General features: G+C 38.3%; 1 long non-coding RNA gene across 2 annotated transcripts in view; it reads left to right on the top strand.

The window, feature by feature from the left end:
* Positions 1-26,919, top strand: part of LOC112646585 (uncharacterized) — a 126,029-nt gene that overhangs the window by 7,716 nt on the left and 91,394 nt on the right. For both annotated transcript variants that reach the window (XR_004815725.2, XR_003127737.3), the window contains exons 2-3: positions 7,784-7,858; positions 8,456-8,624. This is a non-coding gene — a long non-coding RNA (uncharacterized LOC112646585). The remainder of the gene's footprint in view (positions 1-7,783; positions 7,859-8,455; positions 8,625-26,919) is intronic.

Genomic DNA, 26,919 nt, shown 5'->3' with positions numbered 1-26,919 from the left:
AGAGCTAGTGGATATGAGTCACTGGAAGGGGAAAGAACAGAATACAATTAGCAAATATAGGGCTATGTACTCTTTTTAAAATTCAATTTTATTTAAATTCAATTAATTAATATATAGTATATTATTAGTTTCAGAGGAGAGTTCATTGATTGATCAGTTGCATCTAACATTCAGTGCTCATTACATCACATGTCCTCCTTAATGCCCACCAACTCGTTACCCCATCCCCCAACATCCTTTTCCTCCAGCAACCTCTTTTCCTCTATAGTTAAGAGTCTCTTATGATTGGTCTCCCTCTCTGATTTCATCTTGTTCTATTTTTCCTCCCTTCCCTTATGATCTTCTATTTTGTTTCTTAAAGTCCACATATGAATGAAATCATATGATAATTATCTCTCTATGATTGACTTATTTCACTTAGCATAATACCCTCTAGTTCCATCCACATCATGGCAAATGGAAAAATTTAATTCTTTTTGATGGCTGAGTAATATTCCATTGTGTATATATACCATATCTTTAGCCATTTGTCTGTCAGTGAACAGCTGTCCTTTTTCCACAGTTTGGCTAGTGTAGATATTTCTGCTATACATTGTGGTGCATGTGCCCCTTTGAATCACTATGTTTGTGTCCTTTGGATAAATACCTAGTAGTATAATTGCTGAGTCATAGGGTAGTTCTATTTTCAACTTTTTAAAAAAGATTTTATTTATTTAATTCGTGAGAGACACAGAGAGAGGGAGAGAGTCCTACTGACAGTGTAAGAGCGTTCTCCTTTCTCTGCTTTCCTGATTTGTTACATCTATCCTTTCCTGACTTGTTAATTTTAATTCTAGCCATTTTGAGGTAGTATCTCACTGTTATTTTGATTTTGATGCCAAGTGATGTTAAGCATTTTTTCATGTGTCTGTTAATCATTTGAATGTCCTTTTTGGAGAAATGTCTGTTCATGTCTTCTGCCCATTTCTTGACTGGATTTTTTGTTCTTTGGGTGTTGAATTTGATATGTTCTTTATAGGTTTTAGATACTAGCCCTTTATCTGATAAGACCTTTGCAAATATCTTCTTTTTTTTTTTTTAAGATTTTATTTATTCATGAGAGACACAGAGAGACAGGCAGAGACACAGGCAGAGGGAGAAGCAGGCTCCATGCAGGGAGCCCGACATGGGACTCTATCTTGGGTCTCCAGGATCAGGCCCTGGGCCAAAAGCAGTGCTAAACCACCGAGCCACCCAGGCTGCCCGCAAATATCTTCTCTTATCTGTAGGTTGTCTTTTGGTTTTCTTAACTGTTTCCTTTGCTGTGCAAAAGCTTTTTATCTTGGTAAAGTACCAGTAATTCATTTTTTGCTTTTGTTTCCCTTGCTTTTGGAAATGTGCCTAGGTTGCTGCAGCCAAGGCCATAGAAGTTGCTGCCTGTGTTCTCCTCTAGGATTTTGATGGATTCCTGTCTCACATTTAGGTCTTTCATCCATTTTGAGATTATTTTTGTGTATGATGTAAGAAAATGGTCCAGTTTCATTCCTATGCATGTGGCTATCCAATTTTCCCAACATCATTTATAGAAGAGACTATCTTTTTTCCATTGAATATTTTTTGTTTCATCAGAGATTGATTGACCATAGTGTTGAGGGTCCATTTTGGGGTTCTCTATTTTGTTCCATTGATCTGTGTCTGTTTTTGTGCCAGTACCATACTGTCTTTTTTTTTTTTTTTTTTTTACCATACTGTCTTGATGATGACAGCTCTATAATATAGCTTGAAGTCTGGAGTTGTGATGCTACAACCTTTGGTTTTCTTTTTCAACATTCCTTTGGCTATTTGGGGTCTTTTCTGGTTGCATACAAATTTTAGGATTGTTTGTTCCAGCTCTGTGAGAAATGTTGATGATATTTTGATCGGGATTGCATTAAATGTGATACCTACTCTTTTAAAGAGAGTGAATAGGAAAGGGAGGCATCTGAGAAGTTTGATACTTATCTATAGTGGGTTGAATGGTGTTCCTCCCCCACCCCCACAGCCCCCAAATTCATATCCATCCAGAATCCCAGAATCCAAAGACCTTATTTGGAAAAAGGGTCTTTGCAGATGTAATTAGTCAAGTTGAGGTCATAGTGAATTAATCTGGGCCCTAAATCCAAAGACTGATGTCCTTCCTTATAAGAAGAGGAGAGAATACACAGATTCAGAGGGAAGATCACGTGAAGACAAAGGCAGATATTAGAGTGATGTTCCTACAAGCCAAGAAATACCAAGGATTGCCAGGAACCACCAGAAGCTGGAAGAGGCAAGGAAGAGTCCTGTGTTAGAGACTTCAGAAAGAGTGTAGCCTTGCCAACACCTTGATTTTATACTGCTAGCCTCTCAAATTGTGAGAGAATAGATTTCCCCTGTTTTAAGCCACCCAGTTTGTGGTAATTTTTTACAACAGCCTTAGGAATTGAACACACCACCCTTTTGGAACTTAATAGACCACCCTAAACAGAAGTTTTTCTTCTCTGTGTCCCATCTGTCGTTTTTCAAAGTATGCTTTAAATGAAAATATTCTCTTAAGGTGGATCTTTGAGTATTCCGTTTTACCCGACTATGCTGTGACCTGACACTCACTAGCTATATGCCTCTTGCAATTTTTTTATCTGTAAAATGCAAAGAAGAATACTTGTTTCCTTCATAGAGTTGTTATTTTTAAAAGATGTGCAAAGTACTATTTATACTATAAAATAATAAATGTACACTTGGTTATTATTATTGCAACTTTCTAAATAGTAAGTCCAAATAGTCACCAGCCCAGACTTTTATTTTTATGAGCCTAATTTAACCCACAACAATATTCCTAATAAAAAATTATCTCTTCTGATTTCCCTATATAAATTATCTTCCTTGAGAAAATTCTCAAAATCTTCCTTTCCAAAGATGATTTATTAATAATAACTTTCCTTAGTCATTGAACATTTCGTTTCCTCTTATCTTAAATCATGGGTGTCAATGAAGATATGCAACTTATGTATTCATTATTGTAAATATTACTAAATGTCCATATGCCAGGCACTGTGCTTGGCAGTTGAGACTGGGTGTTCAAAAGCAAGATAACAAAGCAGGTTAAGGGATAGGGAGTAGGCTCTGAGGTGGGTGACCTCTGAGAAGGTGATATTTGAGCCAATACCTAAAGAACAAGAGGAGCAGCCATGTAAAGATCTGGGGATAGAGCCTTCCAGGCAAAGAAGAGCACTGAGTGCCCAGTACACAGGATATTTGAGTGTTTTAAGATCAGAACACTACTAAATCAGTAGTATCTGATTTAATTTGTAAAAGATTGCTTTGGCTGCTGTGAGAACTGATCTCAAGTTGTAAAAGTAAAGGCAGGCAGGCCCAATAGGAGGTTTCTGAGGATAATATGATGGTGGCTTAGACAAAAATGACCTTGGGGTACTGGTGTGGACAGACCCGGACACATCTGAAGGGACAAGCAGCACACCTCACGGATGGGTAAGATATTTGGCTGAGGGGAAAAAGAAAAGAGCTCAGATAACCTGACTCTTTTCACCATAAACAGCTCTGATTGAAAGCAGTCCCACTAGTGCACCAAATTCTATAAATTACTGTTCACATATCTCTCTCCCACTGGAGTAAATCTGCATTTTCTACTGGAAGAAAAACAAATGTAGCTGAGCTCAGTTGTCCATTTTGGTTGCTCAGAAGACAACTTTCTTTAAAGGTACACACACAAAAAATAAATTTTCTAGGAGCCCCTGCTCTTTTTAGGGCCATGAATATCTTTGCCTCTATTTAAATCTGCTAAGGAAGGCTAAGGGCATTGATCTTTCCCCTGATTCTGGTATAGGTTAAGAGAATTTGGGCTATTAGGTTTTTCTATGTCTGTCATCTGAGAAATGGGGATATCAGTGCCCACTCTGCAGAGGTTTTCTGACAATTAAATAGAATAACACATAGTCTGGCAACTAGCTTCAACTAGCTTTAACTTTAGTAAAAAGTAACAATGGTAGTGATGATGATCAGTGTGTCAGGAGATTAGAGGTGTGAAATTGATCTGATTCCCACCAGCTTGGGATCATCCAATTCCATCTAAGTCTCTCCATTATAGGGACACCTGGGTGGCTCAACAGTTGAGCGTCTGCCTTTGGCTCAGGGCATCATCCTGGGGTTCGGGATCAAGTCCTACATTGGGCTCCTTGCAGAGAGCCTGCTTCTCCCTCTGCCTATGTTTCTGCCTCTCTCTCTCTCTCTCTCTGTCGCTCATGAATAAATAAATAAAATCTTAAAAAAATAATAAGTCTCTCCATTACCAAAAACTCTTATTATAACTCGAACCTGCATCTTCACATAAAGGAATATCCTGCAATTTGTAAAGCAGTATTGGTTCTTCCACAGTATCAGTTCAGGCTGACCAGGTAACCTCTTGGTGTTACTGTATTACTTATTCCTAGTTCTTTTATGGGTATAGGAATAATTTTTTGAAACAGAAGCAAGAACAAAAGTTTCTGATAAAATAATGAGCCTTTCTTATTTTGAGCTTTCCTTTGATGCTTGCCACCTACCTCCCATTACGGCTCTTTGTCCACCATTTAAAAGGCCAGTGTTCTCAATTTGTGCCCAGCTGGAAAGAGACCATTGAGCTGAAGAGTGCAAAGAAGCTAAGAAATCACACTGAGATGATATTTTCCTTTTTGAGACACTTCAACAATCATAACAGAGAATGTCTTATGAGCTGACCATCAGTTTTAAATATGAAAAATACTTCCTGGCTTAGGGGCAGTCATTATGCCCTTATATTTTATATGTCACTGACAAAGCAAATGGGAGGTTTGTCTTATATAAATAACATACCTAACAAAAGGAGCAAAAGAGATAGATAAAAATGACTGCTTCCTAAATGCTGATCTGTACCGAGTCCAGCACATTTGGCAAAAGGGCTGCATGCTTGATCACCCCTCTCCATTTCAGTCTATTTTCTCGTAATGCATCACTATTTTTGTATGATTTTGATACCTTCTTTCATGTTTTTAATTGCTTTAAGCACACTTAATTTGCAGTTTCTACCAGGTTGTTCTATCTTCTGAAATTCTCAGAGCTCTACATTTGCTCTCTTTTTTGTCTACTCCTCTCACTCATGGTTCCTAGTTTTGTAACATGTGGATATATCTTCAGTAGAGTTTGCTCTGTGAAAATCCCAGCTGACCCTCCAGGATATTTTTGGGTTTGCTCCTGCCAGAGGCCACGGCTATGTTACTAGCCTGAGACCAAGTTTGATTTTAATTTTTCTGCCTACAGGTCTCTGAACTTGGTGAATAGTAAAGATAATTCCTCAAACCTGTAAGGCATAGTCACACATTCTCAGGGGAGACTTTTTCCCACCCATGGGCCAGAAGATGTCAAGCATCCTTGGAACAACAGCTGAGTTTTTTCTCCCCTAGGCTATCTTCTTAAGGATCCTAGTTTTGCATGGGGATATCCAACTTCCTAACTTGCATGGGCCCCTGTCCCCACATGAGTGTTAAAAGCCATTTGCTACCATCACTGAGACTGAGCTGTACTCCTCAAGGCAGATACATGTTCCATGGCTTACCGCTCTCATTTCAATTCCTTATTTGTACCTAGCATTTGGGAGTTCTGTACTTGCAAGTTTAGCCATTTATTTAAAAGAGCACGTGTTCTACTGTATTTGGAATATCTTAACATTTTTGATGAAAGGAACATTTCTGTTCTACCATATGGCTGGAAATGGAAATATCAGTTTATTTTTCATACTGTACCCAGAGAGAACTTTTCATATGACATACAGATCTGAACTTGTTATCAGTATTACTTAAAACACTATAGTGGCTTCCTAGTGATTTTAGGATGGAAACTAATCCATAATCTACAAGGCCCTGAATGAACTTTACCTATTTCCCCAACCTCATGTTGTACCATTTCCCTTCTCGTCTCTGTGTTCTCACAGAGGGTTCTTTCAGTTCCTAGAATGCACCTCACTCCTTCTTCCCATAGTAGCTTTGCTAGTTCTGTTCCCTATTTCTAGAATACTCTTATGTCTTCTCAGTTCCCTTATGCTTCAGACCTCAACATAATTGTGCAATGGCAGTCATCTAGGTAACTTTTCTCTGATATATGTGTATATTGGCTAAGATACCCTCTCCCTATCACACCTACCACAGTTGTGCCTTCACATTTATGTTTGAAATTATTTTTTTAAATATCTCTCTCACCTACTGAACTGCAAGCTCTGTGAAGGCAGGTGCCATGTCTATTCTTGTTTAACATTTTTATTAGTAAGAGTAACACTAACGGCTACATTGATGCTAACACAAAACATCCTCAGTAACTTAACTCAATAAATATTTATTCATACCATAGTCCAGGGCAGGTCATGCAACTCTTTTCAACTGGATCCCAGAGACCTAGGTTGCACCACCATCTTCAACATATTGCTATCCAGGTTACAGTGGAAGGGAAAGAGAATAAGGATAAAGTACAAGGTTTTTGTGAGTTAGGCAAGGCATGCCTCAATCCTACCCACATTCTTTTGGCCAGAACTCAGTCACAAGGCTCTATAGATTACCCAGGAAGAAGAAGAGAAAATGGTTATTAACAAGCACTCAAGTCTCTGCCACCCCATTGTATTTTTACAAAAGAGCAGCTCCTCATATTAGGAAGTTCTCAACAAGCACAGATTGAATGAATGAACAAATGTATAGATGGATGGATGGAGAATGGATGGATGGTTTTGTTATCATGGATTCAGGTAGTCTATAAATTCTTTGAGTATAGACACCATATCTGTATTGCCCATCATGAGAGAGAAGTTTTGGGTACATAGTGAAGCTCACCCAAGAATAAATGATCACCACTACTTGAAAGATTCCGGGGAGGAGACAGACTGCTAGTAGATCATCAAAGAAAGATATGGAATGAGATTGGAAAAGCAATTTAAGAAGTGAAGTTGTAAAGGTGTGGAGTGGTTAAGGGAAACAAATAGAAGACATGATGAAGAAATGTTAGTATGTGCATAGTTAAGAGTAACAAGGAAAAGAATCAATGGAGAATGGGGAAACTAAAAGGGATAATGCTTCCCCTGGCTAGTGTAGCAAAACACTGTGTCTGCTAAATCCCAGACTCCATCATTTTCTCTTTTGATGAATTATAGACTTACATCTAGGAATAACGATGCCTCTTTAGTGAAATAGCACCTTTTCCCCTCCCATTTTGACCCTTAGTGTTTAAAATAAGTAAAATGTACCCAGGAAGTATGTATTTGGGTGGACCAGAAGTTAGTACTACAGGAGGCATTTTGCCCCTGACCATTTAGAATGGTAAACCACACTAGTTCCAGCCCCAGCTGTCAGGCCAGGATTTCTCCCTAGCCCTTCTTCCAATCAATACATAAAGCTGCCTGGTGCCATCGGGAGGGAGCTGTATTTTAAAAAAATGAATGAAGTAGAACAGCCAAAATCTTTCCATTCTTTATGCTCTTCTCTGCAGCTTTCTGCCCACGGAGGGACCACTATAAGAGCTGCAGATGAGCAGCATGAGGGTGCCACCCTCTCCTGCCCCGAGAAAGGGTCAGGGTTACGAAAGTAGCCAGCCCTACATCACGGGCTTCTGAAATGCACTGTCGGAGTTAGTGACAGGGGAGCTGCTCTACCTCTGGGGCTACAGCAGTGCAGTGAGCTTTAGTGGATCAATACTTTAGTCTTGTCATGCTAATTGCTCATTGGTTGACATTCATGATCCTTCCTTGCTCCCTCCCTATGTAAACTCTTTACAGCTGGAACAGCGAGATGCAAAAATCCTGAACCTTCAAAGCCAGCTCCTGCAGAAGAGAGAGGGCCTGGCAGCTGAGGTATGGTGCTCCTCATTTTTTGCCCCCCTTTAAAAAGCTTCATGTGTGTCTGCATGTGGTCGTGTGATAGGGAGGCGCACGAAGAAATGCCTGGGGTAACTCTCTGCAACACATAAATGATACTACCTTTTCAGAACAAAACAATATCTCCTCCCCTTCCATTCCTCCCCCTCCCCCTCCCCTAAAAAACCCCAGAAAAAAGAAAAATACCCACCCCTTCTATGAGTTTGGTTGCAAACCTTCTTCTGCTTTGGCAAATGTGTCACCCTCCACCAGCTCACAATGAACATATACCTACACTATCCTCTTTGCTCCCAGACTAGGGCATGTCAGACTGAGCTGCCATGCATGTGCGCTTGTGCATGTGTGTGTGTGTTTGTATGTGTGATCACGCCTACCATATTGGCTTCCTGTCCCTGGGACATCAGCTTTTCTAGCTGGCTGAGCCTGTCCCCACAACCACTGTTGCCACTGAGACCACCCCAACTCCTACCCTATAAGCTTCAGGCCTGTGCTATGCAGGGTTTTGTTAAGCCGTTTAGTATTAATTGATTTTTTTTTCCATTTTTTTCTTTCTTTCCCTGGGCGGGTCAATAGCTGGATGCTTCAGGAGCAGAGGATCTATCAACTGCAGACCAAACATAGGGAGACGCAGGCAGACCTGGAACAGAAACCCAGCCAGCTCCAGCCGCTCCGAAGAATACGTGGTGGCCACAGTCGGCAGCAGGAAGCATGAGGCAGGAAATGACCCAATCCTTGAGGGCTGGTAAGTTTCCTCACTTTTGGGAAGTGAGGCAAATGATAACCAAGTCTTTCTTTCCTTACTCAAAAGAGGCAGCAGCATTTTTGCTGATTTCAGTTAACAAACTAAAGATCAAAATTGGGATGCCCCCCCCCCAAAAAAAACTGGGAGGATTGGAGGGGTTGTGGGAGAGTTTGCGGGTTAGATGAGGGCTAACCAAACTCCGGTCCTAAGGTGAGCCACTGTAGCCAAGCAGATGTCCTGGGTATCGATCCCTGCCTCCTGATATTGATTTCCTCTTGGGGCCAAGGATGGGGTGGACCTACAGAGGACAAGAGGAGAACCGACACCCTCCCAGAGGGCCAGGCAGCCCTAATCGGTGATAACAGTGTTAAGTGGTCAGCCTGGAGATGAGGTTTGCACAGATCTATTGATCTGCACTCCCCTGGGATATAAATCCTTCTGAATTTGCTTCCATGATATAAATATTTATAATTAAAATAGCCTAGGAGCCTCTTTCAGGCACAGGGAGAGTGGCCCATCCCAGGGTAGGTGTGGTATCAGTCTCTGCCATCTCCGCTCTGTATGCTCTTCCCACTCTCGAATCTGTTTATTCATCTCTGCTTTCTCTTCTGAACCCTATTTTGCTCACCCTCTGAGTGACAGGCACAATGTTTCAGACTATCAGAAGCCAGGAAAAATCTATTCTTTCTGAATGCAGCCTCCAGCTGAGGAGGGAGTACTGCTCCCCCCCAGCCAATGCTACACAGTTTCATGTGCATTCAGGAGCCTGGACTCAGAAAGGAATGGGCTGTTTTGGGGGGAGTAAGGGAAAGACTACTTTAGTTGTTTCTTTGTTCTTGCTTTCATTGGGGCATCCGATTGGATCCAGTAACAAACAGCCTTATGGTACAAATGTATTAACCAGTGCCAAGACCCTGTGTTGGCTCACTTGCGGTTAAATCTAGAAAAATCTGAAGGGCCTCAACACTCCTGTGTCTCAGCACCTCATGAATCTAAGCTCATATGAAGTGAACAGAGCATCCCTTACTCAAGAAAATGGAAAAAAGAAAGGATGCTAAGGACTGATTTGGAGGCAGAGCCCTTGAAGCCAGCTGGAAAGACTAAGACCATTGACCAAAGCTTTGTCCACTGCAAGAACAATCTTATAAAGGATTGAAACCATTCAACTTTAATTTTTTAAAATTTGGGTGGTATAGAGAATTTTTGAAGTCATTGACTGTGCTTCCTGAACTTACCATGGGCTTTAGTGTCCAGGATACAAATCTGTTCACCCTGAATTCATCATTTGCTTTGATATCCAGGATATAATCTTTTCAGTTTTGGAATTTCTGATTCTTTCTATAAGGCATCTGCCTTGCTTCAGTGCTTATATCTTGAACTGTGTGTCTTTGTGTGTTTGGCCTCAGCAGGTTTCATTAATTTGTAATTGATGCCTACAAAACTGTTTAAGGACTTCTGGATCTTATTCTTGTTGAGGAGGTGTGTTGGTGGGTGTGCATGCGCTGTGTAGGATGTGGGGAGAATTCATTGGGTTTTACTTCTCTGCATTTCAGAATGGTTAGTCACTTCAGTCCCATCTGTGTGAGTTAATAAATATATGTCTGTGTATCTCTGTGCAGGTGTCTGTACTTGGGAAACAATGGCCATAAGCAGGTTAGAGTGGTGCCCCATATTTCTTTTGCATTTGCATTAACTCTGTCTTTCCCAGATGCATATTAAGCTTTGCTCTCTATTTTTCCTTTTTATTCAGGGATGGTAGTTTCAGAACTCAAATCTAGCTCATTTGTCTCTTTTAGCAAATGATTGAGGGTTAGGGACTATTCCAATTGGCAGTCAGGGGTCCGTATTTTGGACTCCATTTGGCTTAGATAATTTATACAGAATAAAAGTCTAACAGGTATAATCACAACAGCCTTGACTTGAGAATGTTTCTAAGCATTCTTGAGGTTGAAAAATACTTCAAGCTAAAAATGGAAGAATGTTCTGGTTAGTAACTTGTATGCCTCTGTGGTAATAGAAAGAATTGGAATGCAGTTCTCTTTGTTTGATTTATATGGCGATACTCAGAATGTGAAAGGTGTATTTTACTGTAGAAATAAACTTTCAACACTGACCTAGAGAATAGAAGACTCAGGCCAGTACTTAAACCCTTCTCTGCTAGGTTATAATGAAAAGCATAATTAATAAGAATAGAATTTTTTAGGAAGAAAAATCCTGAGATTATTATCTTTCTCCCATTGTTTGCAATATTTGTCAACATCTGCTTGCATGATTCCTGTGAAGAACAAGCTTATTTGGGGAAAGTGATCTAAATTTTAGAATTGAATGCACTCCACTAATTAAATGTGTTTTCTTGTCATCTAAGGGCCACTAAATCTAAACAGCACATGCATAAATTCATTGCTGTCTTGTGTTCCTACAGGTCATATTTGAAAGCTTGTTACCAGCCATAGGGAAATGATTATTATGGTATAATCCAGTGGCTTAGGATAGTAAGCTTCAGTGTCTTCAATCTTTTAAGAATTTAATTCCTATGTTATAGATACATGTCATATGATACATCTGCCTTTTATATTTTATACATATAGATATATTTTTCAATCCACTTGCCTAAAAGTTTCTATATTCAATGTATTTCTAATGCAAGGATAGAAACATTTCACTGTTATTTCTGTATTTATAACATAAAATATAATATTTCACTATTATTTCTATATACAAATATATGTATTATGTTTCAAGCCTTTGTGAGCATCTTGACATACTCATTTGACCCTTAGAGCAAGCTTGTAAGTTAGAACAGAGTCATTACCACCATTTTACCAATAATAAACATGCACAACTCAGATATTGGTATCAGATTTGGGCCAATGACCTAAGGGTATAAACCCCTGGTCAAGTGCTTTTGCCTAAGTTACCAACTGCCTCCATTAATATTTGATAAAATTTTAGCATGTTCTATATTTCTACCACCTCTCACTACCATTGAAATGCATATAAGGCAAATGTTGGTTGATCTTACATGATCATTAGTATTCTGCTCATGCAAGAAAAGGTAGCAGGGCAGCCCGGGTGACTCAGTGGTTTAGTGCTGCCTTCAGCCCAGGGTGTGATCCTGGACACCCGGGATCAAGTCCCACATTGGGCTCCCTGCATGGAGCCTGCTTCTCCCTCTGCCTGTGTCTCTGCCTTTCTCTCTCTCTCTCTCTGTGTCTCTCATGAATAAATGAATAAAATCTTAAAAAAAAAAGAAAAGAAAAGGTAACAAATAAGTATTTCAGGCATCTTTCTTTGGTCTTTATCACAGCACAACTGGCTACAGAGTCTGACACCATGACAGACCTTTCTTGTTAGACTCAGTAATTCTGTGAGTTATTAATATGCCTGATCAATAGTTTTGCTCCCCAGGAACATGTCCCTGTGAAAACACAGTGAGTAGATATTACTCACTAGAGTTCACAGAACTGACATACACCTATTTAGTCTTCATACCACCAACATTTGCTTTTAAAGAAACATATGTATAATTTGAAAGATCAAGATAAAGTGCTTAAAGTCAACCATAATATTTTTCTCTTCCTGGAATAACTACTGTCCCTTTCCCCAACCTTCTTACTTATGCAGAGGTTCTTAATCTTTTCTGTATTGTGGACCCTATTTCCAGACTGTGATAGCCCTGAAGCCCATGCACCACTTCTCAGAATAATACCACTTCTCAGAATACTTTAAAATGAAAGAAAGTTTGTAGAATTATAAAGGAAACCAATTGAGATTGAGTTATCAGAAGATTAAAATCATTTAAACATTAAAATTAATTTCTGATATAATATGTGTACTTTTTATTAAAATGTTGATATATGGGATCCCTGGGTGGTGCAGTGGTTTGGCGCCTGCCTTTGGCCCAGGGCATGATCCTGGAGACCCGGGATCGAATTCCACGTCGGGCTCCCGGTGCATGGAGCCTGCTTCTCCCTCTGCCTATGTCTCTGCCTCTCTCTCTCTCTCTCTCTGTGACTATCATAAATAAATAAAATAATTAATTTAAAAAAATAAAATAAAAAAATAAATAAAATGTTGATATAGCCCAGTGGTAGATCTATTACTGTAATTTTGGGATGAATAAGGTCCAGTGGTGGATCTATTGCTGTAGTTTTAAGTTAGTGATGAACATTAGGGATATTTTGAAATTACCTACAATATGTGATATGGATGTGATATGAAAATAGCTGTGATTTCTATTGGTGACATTGTCACTGGTATCATTAGTATTACTGTGGTTTGTTTCCTACAGTTACAATTGAAGGAAATGCAAAATGTGGTTCAATATTAGTGAAATTAAAGGTGTGATTTTTTTTTTTTGGTCCCATCAAGTTTACAGACCCACTGGACTCTATCCATGGATTTATTAGGAATCAGTGGATGCCAGGTTAAGAACCTCTACTTCCTACTCATTTTTCAAAACTCAACTGAAGCATCATCTCTTCTAAACAATTTTACCAGCCTTCCCCCAGGAGGAATAAACTGCCACTTTTCTGTGCTTTGAGAGCACCCACAACCTGTCTAAGTAACACTTAGCACACCACAGGATTCACATCAATTTACTTGTCTGCCCCTCCTAAAGAATGTACAATCCTGAGGGCATGGCTCACCCATCACCTACCCACAAAGTGTGGCACATAGCAGGATTGCACTGGATACTAAAAAGAGGAGGAAGGAAAATTCAAAGACAAAGGAACTAGAAAATTAAAATAAATAGAAATATAAAGTCAATAATTTGAATGTTTGCTTGAGTCAGATATTCCATCCATGGCACCTTCATATCTCAGGCAATAAAGATGGACATGGGGACCCTGTTCTAGTGCAGCTTTCAATTTATAGCTTCCTAAAAAATAATAATCCTATATTAAGGCCAAATAATGATAATATCCTAGTTTCAGGCCCAGTTTTTAGGTTTTTGTTAGTATGGACAGAGGAAAGTCAGGATGAGCATGGAGATGGAAGGATTTCTTCACATCCTGAGATTTTAAGGCTTCCCCAGTCAAATTTAAAAAGCCAAGGAAAAAAAAATAAAATAAAAAGCCAAGGAACATGTTTTTGATTTTAAGGCACAAATACAAATGTGTAAATTCTCCCTAAAACTTGGTGTATTTGAAAATGATTGTGAACATTTCCTTGAAAACTAGAACATTAGTAAAAAAAAAAAAACCTCTTAAGTCCTCAACACAAATGCTTTGGGTAGAATAAGCATAGATGCTTATACATAGGGAGATATACTTTCAGACATGCACTCAACTTCTTAATATTAATGTCACATAAAAATCAGAATTTATTCATGCATATTGACATAATTTTGTATGCACCTCTTGCTTCCTAGTAATAAATACTTTCTATTTCTACCCAAATGAATGGATATTCACATATCAATGTGAGGCTGCATATTTCTTAGGTACAAGTTGATTTTTATCTACAATGGACTTGTTTATTACAGGAGTAAGAGGATAGAAATCAAAATGAAGGTAAAATTGGAAGACAATTTATAACCATTTTTATTGTCTAGTCTCCCATTCAATATTCTTGTGCATGAGTGCATGTTGAACCTGAGTCATTGGTTAACAGTTCAGTGGCTCTCAATACATCTCTATAGAATATCTTATTGTATTGAAATATACTAGCCAACCACAAATTTAGATTATAAAATTGAATCTTATTTAATACAAAGTACTAAGATCTTGTCTTGGATAAAGCTCATTTCACCCCATCATTTAATAAGACACTGATCTATGTGTATGTACTGCATGTATCCTGTAAGTGGTATCTTATCAGGGTCAGTGATGAGTATCTATGGAGCAAATACCTAAATATCCTGTGGACCTGATTCTTGTTTCAGTATTTACTTACCTTCACCCACTGAATCAGAAAGTTGAAAAGGCAGTTTTGAGTCCTCCATTTCTAAACAGAGTATTGGTGAAGCAAAGAAGAAAGATTGGATAATGACCATGGTGATAGATAGGGAGAAGTGGCTTGCATAGGAACTGTGGGTCAAAGAATTGATCTCAGAGCATCAATCCATATTTGAGCCTCCTCACCTTTTTTTTTTTTAAGATTTTATTTATTTATTCATGAGAGACAGAGAGAGAATGAGGCAGAGACACAGGCAGAGGGAGAAGCAGGCTCCATGCTGGAAGCCCAATGTGGGATTCCATCCCAGGTCTCCCGGATCAAGCCCTGGGCTGAAGGCGACACCAAACTGCTGAGCCACCTGGGATGCCCAACCTCCTCACCACATAGCCTTAATTGATATTCTTCTCACTAGGTCTCTAAAGGTCCATTGCTTATTGTATTTTTTTTTTTACCTGTTACATACCTGCTTCTCCATGATTTTATCATTCTTCCCTTTTGTTATTATTATTCTCATTCCTGCTCTCTTACTCTTTTGAAACATCTTATGTTTTTAGTTCACTGTTGCCCTGAATTTACTGATTTGGCATATAAGCCTTAAATTCTTCAGAAGAACATTCTACATAAATCAAAAAGGTGAGTAATATTTTTAGCAGGCAGGCAAATTAATCTAGATACACATAAGAAAATATATGCTAAGACTTATTCTGCAAATAAATATAGGCATTCATAGTTGATATGATTATGTTAGAGTTACAGCAATAATTTGATATTTATAACCACCTTTAGTTTATGCAATACGGTAGACAACTTTCCCAGACAGAAATGAAAATATGGTTCTGGAAGCACAATTCAAACCAGCAGAACAGGAAAGATAACTTAAATACTGTATTATACTTTATAACAAAAAAACTTATGTTTAAAAAAAAGGGGGACCTGGGCAAATAGATTGTTAACAGAATCATAGCTTGAAATAAAGCAATTTACTTAGAAATTTAACAATCAATAGAGATTATTTTCAATAATCCTTACTTTAAAGATTTGAATAATTATAAATATTTTCAAAACAGGAAAAAAGATGTTCTAAGTAATTATCAATTATTAAAATGTAACCTCTATGCCTAATAATATAATGACTCAAATGCAGAAAGAGAAGAACTGAAAGGATGTAGGGAATAATGGAGCCAAGAGCAGGAGGGAGCTTTAGGGATGGATAAAGGACAAATCATTCCAGACAAATGTGATCACTCCTTTAAATCGCATTATGAGATTAATGGATGAAGGGAATGCACTAGAAGTAATATATATGGATTTTACTAAAGCATTTGATACACTGCTCCATGAATTTCTGCTTGCAAAATTAATTCAAATTGGGTAGAATATGTGCATGGTCACAATTTTGAAAATTGGCTGAAGGACCATAAACAAGGAATAATGGCAAATGGTGGTCCCTCACATTTAGTTGGGAGACAGTGTCTGGTGCATCTCTGAAGACTGATGCCCACTTTGGTATAATATAACAACCTCATTAATGACGTAGAGAAGAGGGAGGAAATTACAGAATTCACAGATTTTTACATAGGAAGTATCACAAACCAAGACACAAGCAGAACACCACAAAGAATTAAAAGTAGAGAGTAAAGTTAAACAGAGGTAATACTTAACCTCTTTTCATGACTAAAAGAAGAACAAAGGATTGCTAAGAAAATCGTTATATACAATTTTTATTGTTAAAATACTGATTGGGGAAAGTGTACTTCCTGTCACTAAATCAGGTAGTTCTTTATTCAGTGAGAATCTGAAGTCTATTTTCCTATGTTCTCCAAATTTTAATTGATCTAAAGAATTCTTAGAAATGCTGAAGGGGCGGGGTGCCTGGGTGGTGCCATTGTTTAAGCTCTGCCCTTTGGTTTCAGCTCAGGTCATTATCTCAGGGTTGTGAGATCAAGCCCCTCAGTGGTCTCTGTGCTCAACAAGAAGTCTGCTTGAGAGTCTCTGTCTCTGCCCATCCCCCCAACTTACACACCTGCTCTCTTTCAAATAAATAAATAAAATCTTAAAAAAAAAAAAAGAAAGAACTGCTGAAGAGGCAAAAAAGATTTATAAAGAGAGAACTTAATTATGTTGACTTACATGCCTTAATATTGGGGCATTGGTAATGTTCCTAAATATGTGATAAGTACAGGGCAAATAATCACCTTGAAAAAACTTCAACTTATTATAGGAATCTTTCTGACACAAATGTCCCTAAGTACTATTTTGATAGCTGCCAGGACGAGCTTACTGTTGTTTCTGATGTTGGAATGAAAACCATACAAACGTCATTGTTTGCTGGTAGAATGAACTCTTAAAAAGTAAACTGGATAAAATTTGATTTTCGTTTTACAGAAAGCAGGGTCTTAATTATAATTAAAGCCCTTTTACATTCACCATTTTACCAAATCCTCTTGGCTACCCTAGGAGGAAGGTATTATCATCTCCAATTTACTGATGTGGAAACTGAGGCCCATAGAGGATATGTAAAGGCTACGCCGTTAACAAATAACAGAGTCAGTACCAAAGTCCCAATTTTATGAATAACTGGTCTTTCAAACTTTCCACCAAGAAGCAATTTCCCACGATTATGCCATGGAAGAGAGTATCTCAGAAACCACATACCAGGGTCTGACCTTGACTTTGACTGCTCATCCTGTAATAAATCAGATAATGTGATGGACCTAGCATGGACTCTGGGACATGAAAGGCACTCAATAAGGTTTAACTCTTTTTCACCCTGTTAACAGTTTCTTCATTCAGCAAGCAATTATCAAACACCCAGTGAAGGTGGGCACTGTCTAGCTGTGCACATCTTTGTCCATCTTCCTAGTCAACTTAATTCTGCCCCTGAAGCTCATGTTTCCCAAGTGAGACCAAAAGCGCCATGAGAAAAGACCCTGTATCTGTCCATTCACTGCAGTGTCCCCCACATCTGGCACATACTTAGGTAGACTTCCTTAGCTAGAGAGAAAACATCCTGCTTCACCCTCCAAAGTTCCCCTGAGCTTTGGCCAAGCTCATGTGCCTGCTTAGTTTTTTACATGCATGAAGCAAAATGGCCCATGACCTCCAGCACACACTAAAAGAAAAGTCCTGAGTAGGAGAATGAGGAAGCTAGACTATGAATGGGTTTGTCCAGTTGTTCTTATTTCTCTCCTGCCATATCACCTCTATGGCCTTGATAGCCACGTCTGACAAGATAACCACCATGCTAAAGCCCTTAGCTACTGGGACACCTTTTTGCTGAAGGGTGGGAGACAGATATTCTGCTTCTGCACCATTGTTCAGCCTCTCCACAGAAAGCTCCATCAAGGAGTAACAAGAGTCCACTGCTTTGTAGTTTCTGGACAATCTGCTTCCCTGCAAATTTGGAAGGAGAATAGAATATGGAAAGCCCAGATTATAGAAAACTTGGCTTTCACTTGGTGAATAGGTCATTTGTAAGACCATGTCAAGGAGCATGTAGCTTAGGTAGTTATGCACAATGTGGAAGTCCCCACGGCCACAGTAAGGACCTGAACAGAGCCACCTTGTCCCACCATGTATGTGCCTGTTACATCCGCATATCCACTCAATTACTGCTCTTAACCCAATTCTGCCTGGAAATGTATTACATCACAGGTATTTCCACATACAATTGAATTAGTTATATTATTTTCAGAAAGAATACCTTTGTCATTCCCAACCCTCTTCTTCCACATTGGGCTTATTGCAGTTGGGTGAATGCACCTGAAGTCTTCAGTGAGGTGTCAGGTATAATTTAGCACTGGGAGATGAATTATGGGATTGCCCTTTAGGAAAAGGCTGGGAGCTCAGCCCTGCCTGTCAAATAGGTCCCTGCCTTATAGCGAACTCTGCAGGTGAATGAATCAGTATTTGGCATATCAGCATTTCATAGAGCCTCCATGCTAATGTCTTTTTGAAATGAAACCGAGAAAGCTGTTAACCTCAGTTAGCCGAGTGTCCCCTCTGTGACCGGGATAAATCATCAATGTAGAGGCTGAGAACTCTGTTCTTACTGCTTTGGGGAATGAGAGCCAGGGCTGTGGAGAAGCCGATGGAAGGGGCTTCTGGATCTCAGAAAACTAAGTGAGGATTTTTATCTCCCTTAAAAAGAGAAATAAATATTATCTCTCCTTGTCTCCTGATATAGCTATTTTAAAAGGATTTTTGAGTAATTTGATTCAATTAGCATATCCTTACTTATCCTTTTTTTCTAAGCCTTTGTTCTCTTCTTCAGTGATGTCTTTCCAAAATATTTATACTTCATTATAGTATATATAAGTATCTGCATGTATAAATATATATGAATAATATATCACAAAACAATATATTATTCTATAATACATATATTAAATATATATATGACTCCTGGAATCTCTCACAACTGAAAACCTGGTCTTAACTGCCAGGGTAGCTATGGTCAGCTTACTATTCCCTACACTTCTGACTATTCTATACTACTTCTTGAATATTTTCCCAGAGTTCAGATTCGAACATCCATACAGAATCCCCACATCAACCCCCGTGAAGCTATTAGTTCTGCTTTTACATTTGAAGAAACTGGGGTGCAGAGAAGTTAAGGGAATTGCAAAGGTAGGGATCAAACCCAGAATTTCTGTCATCTGTTCCTCAGTTATTAACTACTTTGCCACCATCCGTGGCCAGATGCAGTGCCAGAATTCTTCCTTTTAACAAGCCAGTGCAAACAAAAGATTCCTGACCTAGGCTTACAGGCTCCTTTTCGCCCTAAATGGCTCTTGACACTGCTTCCTCCTCCAGCTGTTCCAAAGGAAAGGCTATTTGATTACTAAATGCATCTTCAGCCTTTGGTATTTACAATCAACTGTGCAATTGCTTTTATTAGTTCCAGGGCACATGTTATTCTCCTTTTCACTTTGCCCACCTGAGCTATATCTGAACTAAAAGAGAGCAAGGTGTCTGAAGTTAAGTAAGGCCCATGACTTTGAGTGTTCAAGAGAAGCATGGAGCAGGATACTAGAAGGATTCTCAATCAGCAGTAAAACAACACAGGTTAAGTGGACTGCAAGATTTTTAGAACACTGACAGATTCAAGATGAAATATACTCTCTAAAGAGAAATTTAAAAAAAATAATAATAAAAAAAAATAAAATTTCTTATATCCTAGGAAAATATTAAAAACATAAATTATAAACATGGCAATAGAGTGCCCACAACACTTACATGTTATGATTGGAAAAGAAGCTTTCTTGCTTGCCCCTACCAGGCTTTTGTGGGAGGGTGAAGGGATCAGAATGGGAAGGAAACTGGCTTGCATTGACAGAGTTCAATAATTGATGGAGTAGGAGAAATGAAAGTTTGAGGACCACCATAAGGTGCAACTGTGTCATTTTACTGCCAGATGTTCATAAAAACAACAACAATAGAAATAAAACCAACGAATCAGTTAAGTGGTAATTAGTAGTTTATTGTGCACACATCTGAAAGACAGTTTGTAGGGGATCCCTGGGTGGTTCAGCAGTTTGGCACCTACCTTCGGCCCAGGGCATGATTCTGGAGCCCTGGGATCGAGTCCCACATCGGGCTTCCTTCATGGAGCCTGCTTGTGTCTCTGCCTCTCTATCTTTGTGTCTCTCATGAATAAATAAAATCTTAAAAAAAAAAAATACAGTTTGTAAATCAGGAGCACTCAAACCAAAACATGGAATGAGGCTCAGAGATATATTGTTACAGAGCAACTTGTATAGTAGGAAGGCAGTGAGTCTTTGTTCTTTACAGTGATTAGTCACAATATTAGAATTTTCTTAAATGAAAGAGAACTGGTTAGTGATTACCTCATCAATTTGGGGGAACTTTTAAGTTTCACTTAAGATTTTCAGAGGCATAAACAAGAAGTGACCCAGGTCAAGTTACCTTTACTTGTCTTGCAAAATAAACTAAATTAAGCTTTGCTTGTATAACTAACTGGTTTTGTCTGTTCAGGGTATTTTCAAGTCTGTTGTCTGTGTTTCATTTTGACAGTTCCACCCTTTCAGTCATGCTCTCTGAGAGCAGTAGCATTATTCTAGGTTACCACTATTGATGTAGTTAGGTCAGGCCTAGGAGTCACAAATTTTGTTTCCATTGGAGGAGTTGCCAGGCTGGAGGGACTTGCAGTCTTCATCGTTTATGTGGTCATTGTTGATTTCATCCAGTTGCCTGATCCTTATAGATACCACTTGGTATTAATTACTTAAATACCAACAGGAATTTAAAATGCTCAAAAGTATACAACTCACTAGTGAGACTAATATGATGACTATAAGGAGAATAGCCAAGGATTGAAAAGTTCCCCAGAGCAGAGATTCCCAGGAGCCAAGGTTTAACCAACTAAACAGGCCCATGAAGGAGGTGTCACTTATTTGATGAAAAATTTTTATCTGATCTTTTAGATCCTTTAGATTTGGGGTAACAATGCCTGATTTGTCAACATAAAACAACATTTTTTTTCTCCAATTATAGCACATACACCTCCTTGTTGAGTAGTCCAGGTATCAGGGACTCTCCTATTTGGGAGTACCACTGAAAATAAACTATTTATTTTGGTTCCTACTGCTTGAAGAACAGTTAGGGTATCATTAAAGTTTTTCTCAATAGTTGCAGAAATATTAATAAGTGGTTTTTCTAATTCATTAACTCCCAATTGAGGAAAAAGCATTCTGACAAACATATGAAAACTAGAGCTTTTTTGAACAATAGGATTTGGAAACTCATAGGAAGCTTGAGTTACTTTATACACAAATCATTCTAAGTTTAAAAATCTAGCTAGCATGCAAAGAGTCATATTTAGTCCTCTGGGGTACAAGATTATTCCAAACCACGGTATCCAGACAATTTGAATGGGGAAACTTTGTATATCTTATTGCCACAGATGAATAACCCAATATTATTAAGAGAGTTAGGATGGTTCCCATGATCCATCAATTAGGTAGGCATCATGGTTATTCCTTGCCATATAAGTCTGAGCACATTCCCATCTTGAATGTCTATGGCTAAATTTGGATAGAGACAAAAAACATTCCTATGAATTTGGTTTAGCAGTCCATGTATCATATCATGGTTAATAAATGATTGATTTCTTTTTCAGTAGTACCCTAAATATTGGTCTATCCAATAAGAGAAACTGTTATTTGCTTTATATTATGGAATTATGGAAGCATTCCATTTACCTACTTATTTTTCATTGAATCAGTGTACAGGTTCAGTTATTTGCTTGACAATATAATTAAGGATAATATTATCATTATCTAATTTTAAATCTGTATCAATATATACCGACATCCACGCTCCTTCATCTCTATCAAATACAGAGTGAGTCCGGAACATTCCCCCAAATGAGGTCCAGTACCATTAAGATTTTCTTTCTTTCTTTCTTTCTTTCTTTCTTTCTTTCTTTCTTTCTTTCTTTCTTTCTTTCTTTCTTTCTTTCTTTCTTCTTTCTTTCTTCTTTCTTTCTTTCTTTCTTTCTTTTTTCTTTCTTTCTTTCTTTCTTTCTTTCTTTCTTTTTTTTTTTTTTAGATTTTCTATACATAGTGACAGGTTACCAGCAATTAAGTTTACAGTGGTTATGAGCCAGCCCTTGGTCTCTATGGCTTCTTCCCAATGCCAGATTAATTGGCTGTAAGTATTAGTTGAGAAGTGCCTGGGTGACTCAATTGGTTAAGCATCTGCCTTTGGCTCGTCATGATCCTAGGGTCCTGGGATAGAGCCCTGCATCAGGCTCCCTTCTTGGCAAGGAGTCTGCTTCTCCCTCTCCCTTTTGCTTCTCCTGCTTGTGCACTCGCTCTCTCTCTCTCTCTCTCTGTCAAATAAATAAAATCTTTAAAAAAAAAAAAGTTAGTTGAGTGGCCAAGAGAAGTATACCAGAACTTTTCATAAAGCCATTTTCCTGAATTAGTCAATCTAGGCATGGCTTGGGTGTCTTCCTGAGCATTTAAATGGCAAGTAACCTGGACACCTGGATGGTTTAGTCAGTTAAGCATCCGACTCTTGACTTTGGCTCAGGTCATGATCTCAGGATGTGAGATCCAGTCTCATCCTGGCTCTGTGCTGGACATGAAGGCTGCTTAGGATTCTCTCTCTCTGTCCTTTTCCCTCTGCCCCTCCCACTCCTCCACCACCACTCGTGTGCACCCTCTCTTATTTATTTATTTATTTTTAAAGATTTTATTTATTTATTCATAGACACACACACACACACACACACACAGAGGCACAGACATAGGCAGAGGGAGAAGCAGGCTCCATGCAGGGAGCCTGACATGGGATTCGATCCCGGGTCTCCAGGATCACTGGAGTGAAGGTGGTGCTATACCGCTGAGCCACCTGGGGCTGCCCTGCACCCTCTCTTAAATAAAAAATGGCTAAATAACAAAAAATCATTTCTATTAGTAAAAGAAGTTATTTGCTGAATGGTGGACCTTAGTGAATGTTCAGTCTAGGTGAGGATAATCCCCAACATAAAGAGGAACATAAGTTTAAACATTTTGAGTTAGTTGGCAAGACACTAATCACACAACAATCATTATAAAATTAAGTCTTGAAAATAAATGGGGAATTCTGCATATCTTGTTAGATGATCTTGGGTAGAAGTTGTCTATATTGTGCTATCATCTGCTTCAGAGAAAGACTTTTTCTGGAAATCTTTAATTTTAAGTCATATTGACAAGTCCAAAAAACTGGGGGAGCTCTCTCTAAATGAGAGACATGGATCCGAAGTTCAATACTATAATTTAGCTGCTGTGTGAAAAGTGAAAAGAACCTATTAAAAGCCTTTCCATCAAGATTCAAGTACCATTTTTCACTGATGTACCTCCCAGAATACCCAGCGTCCAGGTTCCAATATATGAGGTACATACATCAAGCTATTCAAAATAAGTTTTGAGTATTGTATTAATGTTTTACAGCATCTGGTCATATCAGAATTTACAAGGCAAAATGTGCATGGAATTCTATCTTTAAAGGCATAGGTTACCCAGTGTGATTTAATAAGGTGTCAATTTATACCTACCAAAAAGTGTTGACCTTAAGTCATAAAAGTGAATGGTAACACTGTAGGCCATGGTAATCTTGTGGTTTTATTCAGTTTTGCCAATTTCAATTTCAGAATACCATTGGTTCATTCAACTTTCCCTGAAGACTGAGGATGATCAGGACAATGATAGTGCCACAATCTTTGAATAACCTTGTTTAATTGTTTTATAACCTTATTTGGAACTTCTCATAGTAGAAAACATTTTCTAATAATTTCGTTGCCACAGTAGTAGCATCAGCTTTTCAACAAGGGCAAGCTTCTACCCATCTAGAAAACAGACATACCATTACAAATATATATTGATAACCCATAGAAAGAGGCAGTTGAATGAAGTCCAGTTGTAAATGTTCAAATGGTCTGAATGGTAGGGGAGCAACCCCTGGAGCTACTTTAATAATTTTACCTGTGTTATGTGACTGAAAGGTTAAACAGTGACTATAAATCATGACAATTTAGGACCATCACTCCAATATTTTTACATAATTTGGGTCATTTTGTCAATTCCATGATGAGTAGTCATGTGAAGTGCTCACAAGAGTGGCAATTTGAGAGATTCAAAAAGCATCAGATGACAATTTGGAACTCAGAGTCTGTTGTTTTTAAATTTACATACTTCTTTGTGCTGTTTTTATTTTTCAGTGTTTGACACAATTTTGTATGTCACACAAGTTGTCATGAGTAGCAAATTTGGATCTATCTTACATAATTCATTTAAAGTACAGAGTTTGGGTACAACTCTGTAATTTCTTGAGTAGCAGCCCTAGCATGAACATCAGCCATAGCGTTTCTGATCGGCAGGTATGAGCCTCAATTTTGCTAATAACTATTTATGAAAATAGTAAGCAGAAGAATGGAACAACCTGAGCATACCATTTGAAATTTTATGGGCATACCATTTGAAATTAAAAATCTTGTTTCTCGAGCCCACCAAATGTAGAGACCATTCCAAAAACATACCTACTATCTGTGTAAATATTTGCAGTTTTCCCTTTTTTTTCACATGCTTGAGTGAGGGCAAATAATTCTGCTGGCTAGCAGAATTATCAGAGTTAAATTGACAAAGGATTCTTCTTTCTAATAAATCATATTGTGTAGTTACTGCATACCAAGGTTGATATTTCCCTTCAGAATTTTTGACATAAGAACCATTAATAATGAGTACAAAGTCTGGATTGACTAATTTAGAGTTTCTTGTAGATTTAATCTAGGAGTCAGATTTTGAGAGACCAAGTCAACACAGCTGTGACCTTCTCCTCAGGTATGGATACAGGGTAGTGGGATTTAAGGAGTTGCAGCAAAGAATGTGCAGATTTGAAGGAGACAAGAGTAGAACGTCATGTTACTCTACTGAGAATTGCTCAGTGCATTCAATGTTTAGCAAACTCTACAGCATGAGGAACTTACAGATTTAATATATTTCCTTGGACAAGTTTGAAAGATTCCACAATTTTAGAGGTTGCAACAACTACCTTTAAATAATTTGGCTATGCCCTGGCTACCATGTCCAACTGTAAGCCTTAATAAGCTATAGGTCTATTTTTTCCCCTATGTTCTTGTGTAAGGACTCCCAATACCTGCCTGTTACATTCATAAACTGTCAAAAGCTTGACCTAGTCAGGAAGCCCCCAGTGCAGGAGGATTTTATAAGGCTTGTTTGATTTCAATAAAGTCTTCCTCGTATTTTTTTTCCCAAGAACAGGTTTCTAAATAATATGTTTAGTTAGTTCATAGAGTAGAGAAGCCATAAGAAAAAAATAGAGACCCAAGATTAGCAATATCCTGCAAGTCCAAAGAATCTTCTAAGTTGTCTCTTAGTCTTAGGTCTGGGGTAATTTTGGCTGGTATTTATTCTTTCTGAAGGCAGAATGATTCCTTTTGCTGATAAATCAAGATCAAGGTAATATACTTTTTCATGTGAAAACTGAAATTTATCTCAAGGAGCCTTATGGCCCTTATAAGCTAGCTGTTGCAATAGATATTTTGAGTCAGTTTCTGAGTTCTCTCTGGATGAGGAGCAAAGAAGTAAGTCATGTACATATTTAATCAAGGTAGAATTTCTGGAAAGTTGTAGTGTATTTAAATTGTAATGTTGAACTTGTGGTAAATATGAAGGGGTCTCAGTAAATCTTTGAGTGAATATACTATCCAAGTATATTGTTGATTTTTCCAAGTGAAAGCTAACAAATACTAATTTTCCTTATCAACTGGGATACTAAAGAAGGCAAAACTTAGAGCTACAACTGCAAACCATTTACATTCAGTGGGAATGTTTGATAACAGAGTGTTTGGGTTGGGTACCACAGGAAATCTTGGAATATGGTTTTATTTATAGCCCTAGCATCTTGCACAAATCTCCATCCTTGGCCATGGGGCTGTTTTTATGGGTAGATAAGAGTGTAGATAGGACTAATAATTCCCTGATTTATTAAATCTTCTGTTATGGAGATGAGCCCTTGTATGGCTCCAGATTTTAAAGGGTTTGGGGGAAATTTGGAAGCAGTTTAGAAGGATGAATCTAAATTTTTTCATGTTTGTGACAAAATATATTTAAATAATCTCTTACTTGTTTCTATTTTTTTTATGATTACTGTAAAGAGTTTTATTTTTTAAAAAAAGAGTTTTATTTTTATTTTATTATTTTTTTATTTTTTAAAGATTTTATTTATTTATTCATGATAGACATAGAGAGAGAGAGGCAGAGACACAGGCAGAGGGACAAAGCAGGCTCCATGCCAGGAGCCCGATGTGGGACTCGATCCTGAGACTCCAGGATTGCGCCCTGGGCCAAAGGCAGGTGCTAAACCGCTGAGCCACCCAGGGATCCCCACTTTTGTTCTATTTCTAGTTATCATAGTTTCTTTTTCTTTTCTTTTTTTTCTTTTTTTTTTCTTTTTTTTAATTTTTAAATTTTATTTATTTATGATAGGCACACAGTGAGAGAGAGAGAGAGGCAGAGACATAGGCAGAGGGAGAAGCAGGCTCCATGCACCGGGAGCCCGATGTGGGATTCGATCCCGGGTCTCCAGGATGGCGCCCTGGGCCAAAGGCAGGCGCTAAACCGCTGCGCCACCCAGGGATCCCTCTTTTCTTTTCTTTTCTTTTTTTTTTTTTTTTAATTGAAGTACAGTTGACACACAATGTTACATTAGTTTCAAGTATACATCATAGTGATTTGAAAGTCTATAGATTATGCTATGTTCACCACAAGTGTAGCTACCATCTGCCACCATACAACACTATTACAATTCCATGGATTGTATTCTTTATGCTGTATCTTTAATCCCTGTAACGTAATCATTCCAAAAC

Source organism: Canis lupus, chromosome 5 (assembly GCF_003254725.2).
Source record: "Canis lupus dingo isolate Sandy chromosome 5, ASM325472v2, whole genome shotgun sequence".
Lineage (NCBI taxonomy): Eukaryota > Metazoa > Chordata > Mammalia > Carnivora > Canidae > Canis > Canis lupus.
The sequence above is the reverse complement of the archived record's forward strand: the minus strand, read 5'-3'. Positions and strand labels throughout refer to the sequence as shown.